Source organism: Pollicipes pollicipes, unplaced genomic scaffold (assembly GCF_011947565.3).
Source record: "Pollicipes pollicipes isolate AB1234 unplaced genomic scaffold, Ppol_2.1 Scaffold_5724;HRSCAF=6776_pilon_pilon_pilon, whole genome shotgun sequence".
Lineage (NCBI taxonomy): Eukaryota > Metazoa > Arthropoda > Thecostraca > Pollicipedomorpha > Pollicipedidae > Pollicipes > Pollicipes pollicipes.
Window position 1 is genome coordinate 39,995,776 of NW_023596746.1, and position 13,700 is coordinate 40,009,475.

A 13,700-nucleotide genomic window follows, 5' to 3' on the forward strand; every position below is an offset into this window, starting at 1 on the left:
TTCCTGGCTGACACTATGGATTATGAGCACTTGTATGAACACCAGTCGCTTGCTCGCCTTGAAGTGGGACTGGGAAGTGGGAAGTGGGCTGGCCGGTTCGTTCCAGTTCGGATCGGTTCGAATGGGGCGGAAGAGGGACAAAGCAACCAATTCAGGATCGGAACAGCCCTGCCTAGGCTGAGCTGGACCTGATCTGAACGGACTGCACTAAGTTGAAATGAACTGGAAATGAGTGCAGACGGCGTGCTGGATAGGATAGCAAAAATCATGCATGAACTGGAGCAAAACAGCTGATGTAGATGACGGGATACGTGTGAAACGGGCATGGGCAGACTGGGCCGGACCACACCGGGGTTGGCTCCAGCAAACTGGGCCTGAAGGGACTGCGCTGGGATTGTATTGGAATTGAAACATATTTGCAAACAGACCAGACCGGACCGGAACAAGACAAATGGGCAGGGGAGTGGGACAAAGGTACCCGACTTGGATAGACAAAATTGGACTGAACTGGGCCGTGGTGCAACCGAACGGACGTCAGGTGAACATAAAGAACTGCAAGGTCCCGTACGTGACTTAAACGAGCCGCGCATTTTACGGCTCATTCTATGGACGTTTCCAGATCAGGCATTGGCTCAATACTAGCAAACTGCACCACAATATATGATTGACACAGCTGATAAGCTGCTCAACACGTGCAGGATGAATGGCTCGGCTTGGACATATAAAGTTAGGATGCCAACGAATGACGTCACACGTCAGGTCCCCATAAGTAGCTGATATGTTCGTTCCGAGCACATGGTGCCCAGAACAGTCTTCTTCGACCACCGGGAACTTTTCAGGAAGCTGAGCGCTCCACCCCGGATCTGCTATGCCGGGCCACAACTACCTTCACGGGCTTGTTTTGTTTTAGGCATGTTTTCCAACAAGGAGGGAGTTAGCATGAAAGCATGGAGTGTTGCTCGGTCGAGGGAAACACATTGTGCGCCATTGCCGGCTTTTGTAGATTGATCTGCCGTTCCACACCATGTCATTCACACACTTCTGAGCTGAAACTAAAACCAAATATTTTGCAATATTGGTCTCAATGACATTGTATTACATTGAGACGTGAGCCATGATTCGGTGTTTCCTTTTGCTAAATTTTATCCGAATGCCCTTTTTCGATCAGCACCACATAATTTCCCGGATACGTTACTGTGGCCCCATAAATATCAACACCGTTCTCTTACCGAAGTTAACACTGGCATTGCGGTTTTTTCAAATCAGTTCTGCCATTAGACACGGCTACTGTCAGCCATGAAAGAAGAGCATGACTGGTGGGCGAGGATGCTTCTCATTCCTCGGCGACAACAAATAACTTCGATGACCTATGTTGATTTACGCCGAACGTGTTTGGTTGACGTGGTACGAATGGTGTATATGCAGTCCTAGTAATGTAGGCTGGTGAACTCACGTAGAGATAAGCTGAAGAGGCGCTGTTTGGAGGGGATATGATCATGGAGAACGAAATGTCATTTAATTTGATGTAGTCAACGAAATGGCCTGAATAAATTTTGTTAAGCTTTGCGTGAGCCATCAAATGACAATTTTGAAGGTTTAGGTGTGTATGTCGCATGATCTGTAAAGAATTGCGTGTACGCGAGATGGCTCCAGTATTCGAAGCGTTGCTAAGAGTCAGATCGGGTCAGGTGTATGGCCAGAAGATGTTCGTGCGCTGTTTCCTCTCCGGCTTTGAGGGCTTGCATTGTGCAGCCGTTTTGCAGTGACTTGGAGAGATAAAGCTATGATTACGAGGAATGCTTCGCTCATTTGTCATCACTCTGCACGACATTTGAGCAGGACTTTGAAATGTCCGGTTTGCGATTCCCTGAAGAGAGTCTCAGTTTAAGTGGCTGTCAGATGAACGATGTCGTCTACCTCTAAAGCGTCTACGCAATGCGGTTCTTCATAGCTGCAGTAAGGGAAACAACACTATCACACGACGCTTCGTTGGTCTCGAAGGCTCCTTCTAATCTGAGCATACCCCAGGTTACCCCCCTGCCCCCTCCCATCAATGTTGTTTTTTGACAAGGCTGATTGATTCCAGCTAATTGAAGATAATGCTTGGGCTAAGTTATTCCCTATTACTCTCAGATATTGCCTTTATGATATCGCGTTATCAGAATAAGGAGGGACTGAATTGGAATTAAAGTAATTTCACTGAAAATCGGCCGACTTTGAATTTTCAGGATCAGAACATTCGTCACAGAAAGAACTGACGTACGAGAAAAGGCTCCTGACCTCTCATGGTCACCTTTTTGGGTCAAATTCAGGCTTAAAGGCTGGAGAACTCAATATCAACAAAAAAAACTACCGGTCGATTTTAACTTTGCAAGTACCTGAATATTTACTAACGAAGGAATAACGTCCGTTAAAAAGCTCCAATCTCTCGAGGTTCCCCGCAAGTTTAAACTTAGGCTTAATTGACGGAGAACCCCACATCAGTAAACATTATCGGCGGATTCCAGCCTTTCAAGCATCGGGATATTCGCCAGCGCGTGACCTGGCGGCCGTCTAAAAGCCCTGACCTCTCAAGGCTACCCTTCGAGGTTAAACGCAGGCTCCAATGACAAAATTCCATGTCATCAAGAAAATAAGAAATTAGCGGCCGATTCTAGCTTCACACGCATCAGAATATTCATCAGCGCATGAACTAGCATCCGTGAAAAGGTCCTGACCTCTCAAGGTCGCCTTTCAAAGTCAAATTAAGGCTCAGATGAAACGTAATTACACATCTAAAAAAACCGGCCGGTATCAGCTTGACACTCAGTGTGACCTTGAAAGGTAACCTTAAGAGGTCGGAATATTTTGACGGCCGCTAGTTCCTTCTATGGTGAATACTTTGCGTTTGCAAACTTGAAGTTGGCCGGTAATTATTTGGTGGCATTGAATTCCCGTTTCATGAACCTAACTCTGACGTTGAAAGATGATCTTGAGAGGTCAACACTTTTTGACGGACGGATTTAGGTTCTTGCGCTCGTTAACGTTATGGTGTTTGAAAAGTTAAAATCGGTTGGTAATTTTTCTTTCTTTTGACGGTATAGAGCTCCTTGTCATTTGAGCTTACTTTGACTTTGAAAGGTACCCCCGAGAGATCAGTACTTTTGACGGACGCTAGTTCATGCGCTGGTGAATATTTTGATCTTTGAAAGGTTGAAATCGGCCGGTAACATTTTAGTGAGCTTGAGGTCCTCGTCTTTTCAATCTGACATTGACCTTAAAAGGCGGCCTTGAGAGTTGAGGAGCTTTTGTGCCGCTGCCGAGTGCCGTTGTCAGGTGTTATGGCGTCCTGAACAGGACTAGGTGACGTTTGGTTTTGAGTCGTGTTCGCATCTCAACCCGATTTTTTTCCGTTGACATTGCTGGTAAACTAGAGTATTTTCATTGCGGGTACAGTGCCCTGTCATCTGGAATGTTAGAAATACCGCTGAAAGCAGAAGCCATTGAGGTAAAACTTGCATGGCGTTTAACGTATCAAATTTGGTGGCCAAAGCTTAAGTCCCTATGGTATGAAACACTGTGTACACCTTTTTCGCAATGTCATCATTTAGTTTTGTTGCTTCATCACTGAAACTTTTAGATATGGTCATTGCGACAATAACGACTCAGTGTAATAGCATCGAGCACAAGTTTGGTTCAAACACGGCCAAGCTGGCAGCGATTCAGACGTCATAAAAATGCTCTATGATGTGCCTATGTACAAAACCATGCCGCGTATCGAAATGGAATATGAATAAGCATGTTCCTTGTTCGAATTTAAGTACAATGGTGCGTAGTTTTGTGCGTTTGCATCTGAAATATTGGGCTCCGATAATATAGCAGTTTCAGACTTCCGCGCGTGCGCGGTCCGCAGAATCGTCGGTGCCCGCGCCGGCCGTGGTTCGTCGTGCAGTGCTGCTAAAACCCGTCACTGCTCAGAAACCAGGATGTTGAAAACACGTTTTGGTGTGACAAAACACAAACAGCAGTAATTTTATAATCAATACCTACGTATGTGATGTTTGTCGTAAAACTACTGACCATAGGCTTCCGAGGACCTTGCAAGCGGCATATCACGCTTATTGCTGGATCTCTAGCCACCTGGCCCAAAGACGCAGCTGGCGGGAGCGGTCAGTTTGGAAGGCGGGCCTTTCCCTCTACTTTCCTCTCCAAGGTCTCACGTGCCAACGTAATCCTGTCCGCCCGGCCAGGTAAGCTTCGATGCGGTGAATCACGGCTACCACTTATTCCCAGAACCCCGTGGCACTTTGCCGATTCTGCTGCCATCTATCAACGAGTTTTTAAATCAAACCATGTGACCGCAGCGTTCGACAGCAGAGCCTCTGACTGTGTCTGCCAGTATTCAGATCATCAATATTACGGATTCATTGCGAAGCGGTCAATAGTTCTGACCTAATTTTTGATTCAAGTTGAGCTTGATGTCTTATGATATAGACGAAAAAGCGGCAAAGACGAAAGCGCCAATAATGTAAAAAGAGCGCACAAGAGCACGCCAGCTTCTGCGTCGCATAGGCATCGTCTAGACGCGAACACAGCGCGGCCCCAGGAAGCTGCAGCGGCCGGAGATGCCAGGACAAAGCCGTACACTACGGCAACGCCGTGCGTGCAAATCCAACTGTCTTTCAGTTTCCAGGATGCTGAGCTGGAAAGCGGTCAACTTCAAAGCGGCAGTCACCATTGACCTCGTGACATTCTGATGGTGGGTGGGTGGGCAGCGACCCAGCGCCAACGGGGCGCAAGGGTCATTTAGGACCCTGAGGGCGCCAATGTGGTCACAGTTTGTAACAAGGTCACTCATGCCCCGCCAATTCAAGCGATTCTTTAGGTCGATGAAATGTGGTCGCGGCCCTGTGTCCACGAGATAATCCAGGCTGCGAATTTCACATTTTGCATCCGCATGAGATAGCAGGCAGCAGCCACCACACCCCACACGGGGAGGCAAAATAAGATGGGAGGAGAAAGGAGCCCTAATAAGGCCTGACCTGATACTGCTGACCTCCGAAGGTCATCCTTCAAGGTCGAATTCAGATTCAAATAACAGAGAACTTCATAACATCCAAAAGTTACAGCTGAGTTTGTGTGTTCAGTCATCTAAATTATCACCAGCACATGAGCTAGCGTACGTTAAAAAGTTGCGATCTCTCAAGGTCATCCTTTAATGTTAAATTAGGCTCAAAAGATAAAAACTCGGCATCAACAAAACAAATACCGGTCGATTTCAGATTTACACATATAAGAACAATCATTAGCACATAGGCTATCGTCCGTATGGAATATCTTACATCTCAAAGGTCAGCGATGGTCAAATGACGCGAAAACCATGTCTTCACAAATCTGACGGCCTTTTTTGAATTCTAAACGTCAAAATCGTCTTAAGCGCCTATGATAGCGTCTGTCAACAAATCCTGACCTCTCAACATCAACCTTCCAGCCAAATTGAAGCTTATATGACAGGCGACCTTCATTACGCCCAAAAGTTACAGGTGGATTTCAAATTTTCAGTCTAACTGCCGTCAGAGAGTCCTGGTATCTTAAGGCCACCTCTCATGGTTCAATTCAGGTTATCATGACTGGAATCATGCCTTCATGTAAAGAGTTTGCGCGGACATAAGGTCGGAATACTTTGTTTAAATCGGCCGGCAACTTCCGAGTGATATGGAGTTCCCAATCATGTGAGCCTGAATTTTAATTTAAAGAATGGCCTTGAGAAGTCAGGACAGCTCACGGACGCTGCTTTATGCGCTGGATACTAAAATCATCTTTAGAAAACAAAATCGGCCCGTAGCTTTCGGGTCATGTGTATTTGGTGTCATTTGACATTTTAGGGGGCCTTGAGAGCTCACAACTTGCTAATGAAAGGCTTGTTTATGCGCTGGCAAATATTCTTATGCTTGAAAATCCGATATCAGCTGGTAGCGTTTGAGTGATATGAGTTTTCCTGTCGTTTGAGCCTGGATTGGCATTGAAGAATGACGTTGAGAGATTAATGCGTTCAAACGAAGGCTAGTTCCTGCGTTGGGGACCATTCTGATATCTAAAAGTCCGAAATCAGCCGGTAGGGTTTTGTTTGATGTGGAGCTCCTCGCCCTTTGAAGTCAGATTTGACCATAAAGGTGATGTCATATTGCAAAATAAAGGCCTGACTCGGTGTTCCCGTGCCATAATTGAACATCTGACGCGCTTTCAGCGGTATCGGAAATCGGTGCTAAATACATCGCTAAGTAAATCGCTAGTTTACGGACATTAGTCCGGACCCAATGGGGATCGACGGTCCGCCCGCTGTTGCGCCGAACACTGGTCCAACACAGCCATGTTTACGCCGACCGGTCGCAATGAAAACATATCGCCGGCACCGGAAACTCGGACGCCATCTTGGAAAACAGTCTGCAGTGACAAACAACTTTTCGCGCGAAGCACGTTTTATATTGCGGCTGGTGAGGCAAGTGTTTCACCTCACTTGCGACATGGATTCCTCATTCACCTGGCATCCCACTTGAACATTGGGCAGGGAGAGACACATCCTTTGCAGAGCGATGAGGTGCGTCCCTAACGGGTCAGGGGCGGCAGCGCTGAACTGCGGTCAAAACGCGCAATGTCTCCGCGATTATATCTGGCTGTGTGGGAGGCGTTGTGCGCTCCGCATAGTACTGAGGTAGCCCTGGCGATGGCCATCACCCGAGACAGTGCTGCTCCGTCTCGCAGTTGGGCATGGCGGTGGTTTGGAGCCCCGGTGTCAGATTAGAAAATAACTTATTTGGATAATGCTTCAGTCAACACCGTCGACGACTCCTCCAGCCTGCACAGGATTGCCCACGCTGGACACCGGGCTGTGACGAACGGTACGCTCCGACCACCTCCTGAGCCACTGACTTCTATGCAAGTTCCAGCCCATTCTGACTCACCTCTGCCTGCATACCTGACAGTTCAGTGCGCCACGCTCAAGTCTGATGACAAAACGTTGCCCTCCAGCCTGAACACCTTCCAATGAGAACAAACGTTTATCAAGTTTGACATCCCACGCAAGGTCGGGAGTTGCCCGACGGGTCCACAGAGGCTCCCTATATTAACGACAAAGATGTCCGGCATTTTTTAACGACGAAGGAGCCCACCTACCGCTTACAAGTTCAACGTACCTTAAGGATGGCCGTCATCGTGGAACAAGCACCCAAAGCACTTTTCTAGAAACTCGTCCAAGGATATCACCGATGTACTTATTGTTCTTCGGACTTCGTCCTCGTCTGGTGTATAGTGTGTGAGCGTATGCGTGCTAATACACCAGGCGAGAGCGATAGTCCGAATGATAATTATTCCATTCGCGATGTTAATACCTCGTCTCAAACCTACCCTGGTCCAAAGGCGCGATAATGTGCTGAGATATGCGAGGAGTGTCGGGGAATGATGTCGTGGAGGGATTGAAGCGGCACGGAGTGATGGTTTCCGAACGTATGAGGCGAAGAAAGAAGCGGCCGACTCATCGACACAGACGGCATTGCACTCGCTTGCAACGTCCCTCCTCTGCCACTAAAGGTCCAAGTACGTTATCATTCGATTCCAGTCGGGTTTCACATTTCAGATCCGGTCCGATGCTTCCGATGTCAAACCTTTGATCACGCCATTGATAGGTGTCGGTGAGACTCATGATGCGCCAGGTGCGCCTCCTCAGAGCGCCAGTCACAGGGGTGCATGGCTGAGCACCCCAAGGCTCAGAACATGGTGGCGACCATGCTGCCTGCTTCAGAAGTTGTTAAATATACCTTGCTGAAAAAGAGATCATGATAATTGAAGTAAAAATGGGGCTTTCATTTTGAAAAGCTCAGCATAGGCCTAAAGATACTATCGCAAAAAAAGAGCTACCGGATGTTGTCTCTGCACGGGTGAGAGCGACATTAAGGACATTCCACGACAAATCGACGGACCGAGTGCCCAGAATAATACCTCATAGTTTTATGTCGCTTTCAATGTTAGTAACGGGCTGCCCTACGCCCGGAATGCAGCTGTGCCAGTTTTAGAAAGATCATAGCAACTACTAGGGAGAAATAGCTTCGGCGATTTTTTAGGGATCAACAAGCGAGGGTGCCTTCAAGAGCATACAACTTAATCAAAGCTATCATAATTGCAAAAAACTATATGTTGTTGATCTTGCAACGGTCCAATGCACCTTTTTTGGCTATTTCGAGCTTGGTTCACCGTAATTCAAAACTATGACCTCATGACCTAAAATCACGTGACCTTTTTGAACATTTTAGAATTTCACAATTTTGTTTCTCAAAGCAAAAATTTACAGCAATCATTTTGATATCCAAAGAGTCTTAAAAATGCGTTTTCTTGTGAAAGTCAAGTCAGATCTTATAGGTTACGGGCTCTAACGCAGCACAATATTATGCGAATGATAAAGTCATGCAAATTTCCAGTATATGATACGCAAAACATACATATATACGCAAGTATATGTATATATTAGTTTATTTGCTTATTTAGGACATAAGCACTCCACAGGCAAAAGCCCAATTACGGAAGCAGTCGAGTTTTAAGAACAATAAGTATACCATACACACACAAATAAAAACCTTAACACAACACACACACACACACACACACACACACACACACAGTCGCGCATCAATTTATCAAGAAAATGTTCCACGTGTGCCGGCGAACCTGAACAAATGAGATCGGAATGATTTGGTTGAATGGAAAAGTCAGTTGAGGGAAATGCTGCAAAAATGTATTGCAGACAGCGGGTAGTCTTGCGACAAATCCATTTTTTAACAGTGCTGACCCTCGCAAATGGCTGGTGGAAAAGGCCGATATACCGAGAACGCCGGACGGACGCAGCCAGACGGAACAGTGATGTCAGGTGAGCGCACTCAAGCCTGTGATCAAACACGTCGTATAGAATTAAGATGTCAGACTGAGTGAAGCGTGCCTTGATAGATGATGTTTTGAAGAAAGCGAGAAGATGCTCATAATCCAGTGGAGGGCACCGAGACTGGCTACTCGAGCCCAGCCATAATAGAAAGCGGTGTTGTGGTGTTTCCAACCGGGCGAGATGGGAAACGGCAGCACCGCTCCAAATACCGCTGCCGTACTCTATCAATGGTCTCGCGTGAGCGTTGAAGACCTAAAGCAAAGCCTTGTGATTAAACCGCGCCTGACGAGGGCACGACGGCATTTGCACGCTTTGCATGAGAAGACGCAGCATACTGCTTGCTTTTGAGACAGCTGAATCTATGTGATTGGCAAAGGTGAGCTTGGTGTCCAGCAAGACGCCCAGACCGCGAATCTGCTGGCAGCTTTCCAAGCGGTGACCATCTAGTGCGTATGGGTAGTGAACAAGTGGCATGCATAGGGTGAGTGATATATATATATATATATATATATATATATATATATATACATATATATATATATGTGTGTGTGTCTGTGTGTGTGTGTGTGTGTGTGTGTGTGTGTGTGTGTGTGTGTGTGTGTGTGTGTGTGTGTGTGTGTTATTGTTGTTGTTGTTGGTTGCATTTTCAATTCACATTTCTGCAGTGACATTCGACATGACTGCTCTCATCATATCAAACTAGGCACACGACTGAACATGGAATCAATTTTTTCAGTGCCAAAAACTGAAGATATTGATTGTCATCCGCACCCAGGACGTGAAGTGAGGATCCAGATGACGAACATCATTTTTCAGGGTCCATCAAACGCATCACAGTGAGCCACGGTGTTCCCCGCAGCAAGGCGGAGAATGTATCAGAGGAGGTGGCTTCGACGGATAAGACCGCGACGGCGGCAGAAAACACCGCGCTGACGACGGCGGCAACGGCAGTGCAGTGTCCGTCCAATGGTCTGCTGATCGTCGCATCGGCACGACAACAGAGTATTTGCGTATGGACTGTACAACGTTCCTGTTGCCGATGCTATTCCGGACAAACACATGGCGAATAAACCTTGACCTGGCTTATTATTGATTAAGCATAGCGCTTCCTTGGAATCATGGCGGTTCATCCATCAGATGGAATCTGAGAGGGTAGATGGCTGGTGCCCAGCTAGGGCCCATCTGGGGTGATTATTTGAGTGTCATCTGGGCATTCCCGTTTGGGTCCCAACTAGGCAGCTCAAGGGGCTCCATGTGGGTCACAGTTGGCCGCACATGGGCCCCAGTTGGGCTACCCATGTGGACCCGGTTGGTTGCCCGTGACATGCCCACATGACACTGAGGTGGTCAGCCTTCTAGTTTGGAACAGTGTCCTACCGGGCCAGCAAGCGTGATGATTTTGACGAATTTTGACGAATTTTGACGAATTCGATGATTTCGCCACGAACGCTCGCCACGAAGGCGACGCGCCAGCTGGATGTCTTGAGGCATGATGGTCACCCGCTTGGCGTGGATGGCGCACAGGTTCGTGTCCTCGAACAGACCGACCAGGTACGCCTCGCTGGCCTCCTGCACAGCCATGACAGCGCTGCTATGGAAGCGCAGGTCTGTCTTGAGGTCCTACGTAATCTCTCGCACCAGGCGCTGGAACGGTAGCTTGTAAATGAGCAGCTCCGTGCTCTTCTGGTAGCGACGGATCTCGCGAAGAGCCACCGTGCCCGGACGGTAGCGGTGAGGCTTCTTGACGCCGCCGGTGGCTGCTTAAATGGAATAGGGTCTCTTGATCTAGATTATGGACCACCTTATTCATAAAGCTGGTCTCATTATCCAGAAACGAGTCTCCTGATGCAGGAAAGGGTCTTCCGTGCCTGATTTGCTGTTCGGTTATGTTCAGCTTAGTTGCAGGGTGCCTCCTAGGTCTGAATATTGGTAATATGCGAGCATCTACAAAGCCTGTTTTTTTAACAAGAGGCATCTCAAAATTATCAGAGCAAAAACATACCCTCGCTTTCTCTGCCTCCAGCCCTTGCTACGCCGCCACACCCCCAAACCACCCTTTCTGGCCTTCTCTGCTTTCCTCCTGTCCCGGTCAGTTCATACACTTTCGGGGGAGGCCGAGCACCCCAGTACTGCCTTGGACATCCTCAGCTCTCTGCTGACTGCTGGTCCTAATCTGGCGGTATCATTGGAGACTGTCCAGACCAAGGAGTCCCTGAAAATTGTGCACACGGGTTTTCCCGTTTCCCTGCCTTGTTTGGACTGTCGTCCTCGTCTGGTGTGCTGGTTTGTACATAACGTTTCTGCCAGGTAACTTTCTGGCCGTCATTTGATGCTATGAACTCCTGACCAGAACTGGATGAAGCTTGGCTGCCGTTCATGTATGTGTCACAACCCTTGGGAAAATCAAACCTGATTTGGATTTGTTGAGCAGAGATTTGAACCAAGGTCTTCTTGATTACGAGTCTCGTGCTTTACTGAGCTAACCGGGTAGGACACTGCTTCAAAGTTAGAACGTGGAGATTTGGATGGTTGAAATTTACGTTGTTGCAGCCTTTGGATATACAGAATTTAGATTGAAAAGTGAAAGCTCATCTTGAATTTTGGTGCACGTGCTACGATGCAATACCCTTAGTTTCCCAGGAACGACTGCCATTTTCGTGCCTTCGCCGTCAATGGCCGTCACGTGCTATCGCCACTTCTACCGTCTTACTCTTGCAGAATGTTTAGAACGCAAATAAACACAGCCCTACAATTTTTGTTTTTGTTCATTGCGCACCTTGAAGCCTTTAAGATATAGGTGCCTTGCATGAAATCGCTAGCATAGGATATTTCCTTTAACCAGTACCTACTGTATTCGTGCGACAATGTTCAATGTTCATGAATTTCGCTGTTAAAAGCTTCTTTTGATCCAGTATCATGCTATTTCTGAACAGGCGTCATTCAAGAGCTTTGGTGCGATAAGGCTTCGATTTAAAATGGAGACAAGGTCTCAGCCGGGCTCGGCCGGGGAATGTCCCCGCGGTGCCCGCCCCATCTGTCAGGGTGAGAGGCATGTGATGTTATATAGTCCCAGCAGCTGAATGCGTCATAAAACCTCAATGACGACGGCGATGGCCGGGGAACGGGAATCCCTTTTCTGAGTTTCCGTGGCTTAGCAAAAAAAAAAACAAAAAAAAAAAGGCCGAGCCGAGCGACGCTAAATTTTAAGCACCTTTTCAGTACCACCCGTTTTGTACCTGGAAAAATTTGAAGTTCTAGGCAATCGACTGCGTTGGGGAAGATAAGTGTCAGAAAAATACTTAAAGTTTCAACCCTCATAACTTGTTTAGGTATGGACGGACTTGGTGAATATTGTCCGTTAAATGCCCCGTTATATGTTACAAGTGCATTTACTGACTCCGTTTAATCTGTAAACATTCTCTGGTCTTATAGGTTGTAGCGAAACGGTTTCCAATGAGTATTCCGGCAGTGGCTGGCCGGTCTGGCGGGAGTCAACTCCAGAGCATTGCCATGGGTGATTGGGTCCGTATATTCTACATCGTAACTGGTCAGACACAATCGTGATACGCTTTGTATATCTGATTTCCAAAACTTTTCTCAGTACTTAAGTGTGCTTATTCACTTAATCTAGCTTCCGTCAGTGACCTGACCTGCAACGTCTGGTTATTGTGCGCAATTGCGGACACTATGCACACAATATTCAACGAAATTCTATGGCGTAGCCAAGGATGGGCCAAGAGGGAACATAGCCCGAGAGCCGGGGGTCTACATTCAATGCTTGGTGATTTTGCAGGAATTAATTTCAAGTTCGCATGATTTCGGACGAAAGTTGACATCTGGCCCCTGTGAGGAAGACAATTTGGCTACGCGTGCCTGAGGAAATGGTACTGAAGATTTTGTGGCCATTGCGTCGTTTCATTTCCACAACGCGCTGGAAAATCTCGACAAGGTCACAAATGGCAGTCATCATTCGGGTACGGGTTTTCAATGCATACTGCACATGAAAACATCCAGCTCAAAATGCGCTTTATTTTACGTCCATAGCGTTGTAACACGTCACTCATGTAACTTGAAGAGGCCGATTTCATTCACTTCTTCTTTCTTTTTAAACTCGTTACACTTTTTTGTACAGAGACTGCGTATACCATCCCTACGGAGATGCAGAAGGGCAACGCCACCGAGGGCCAAGGTGGAGCCTCCCCTCCTCGTTTATCAAGAGGGCAAATGTAGCCCCTGGTGGCTAATTTGCATCTCTTCCCCTGTCCGTTCCCACAGGTCAGGCACAGCGTGCGAGATCCTATCCCTGAAGTCATCAATCTTGATCGTCTTCTCATGGCCCTGCCCGCCAGTTCACCTACAGCTGAATGCAGTTTTCGCGTGCGGCGGGACGTGAAAACTTGCTTTCCTTAATGGACGTAGTGGAGGATCAACACAGCGGCGGTGCGTTGTTCTCGCCTGGACCAGCAGGATTAGCGGTGTGTTGCCCTCACCTGGACCAGCTGGATCCAGTTCATGCCGCAGCCGCTTTCGTCAGTCAAAACGCATCAAGCAAACGAACGCTTCGCTGTGCTAATGACCACACCATAAATGGTGGTGGTGCAGACCCGGAATGAGTATGTGAATTCTGTGATCCTTAATCAGCGTGTCGCTCGGATGCGTTATCAACACTGCGATAAATGGTCATATTTTTCTCACTTGTTCTTGTTTTTATAAGCAAAGAAAAATCTGGAATCGGGCATACAAGCCATAGTGTAGCTGCGGGACAGAAATAAACGAAATATCAACCTACGAA

The 13,700-nt window shown here is 47.4% G+C and overlaps 1 pseudogene; it reads right to left on the reverse strand.

The window, feature by feature from the left end:
- Positions 1-10,041: 10,041 nt before the first annotated feature.
- LOC119103038 (histone H3.3-like) lies at positions 10,042-13,422 on the reverse strand (annotated as a pseudogene).
- Between the last annotated feature and the right edge of the window lie 278 nt (positions 13,423-13,700).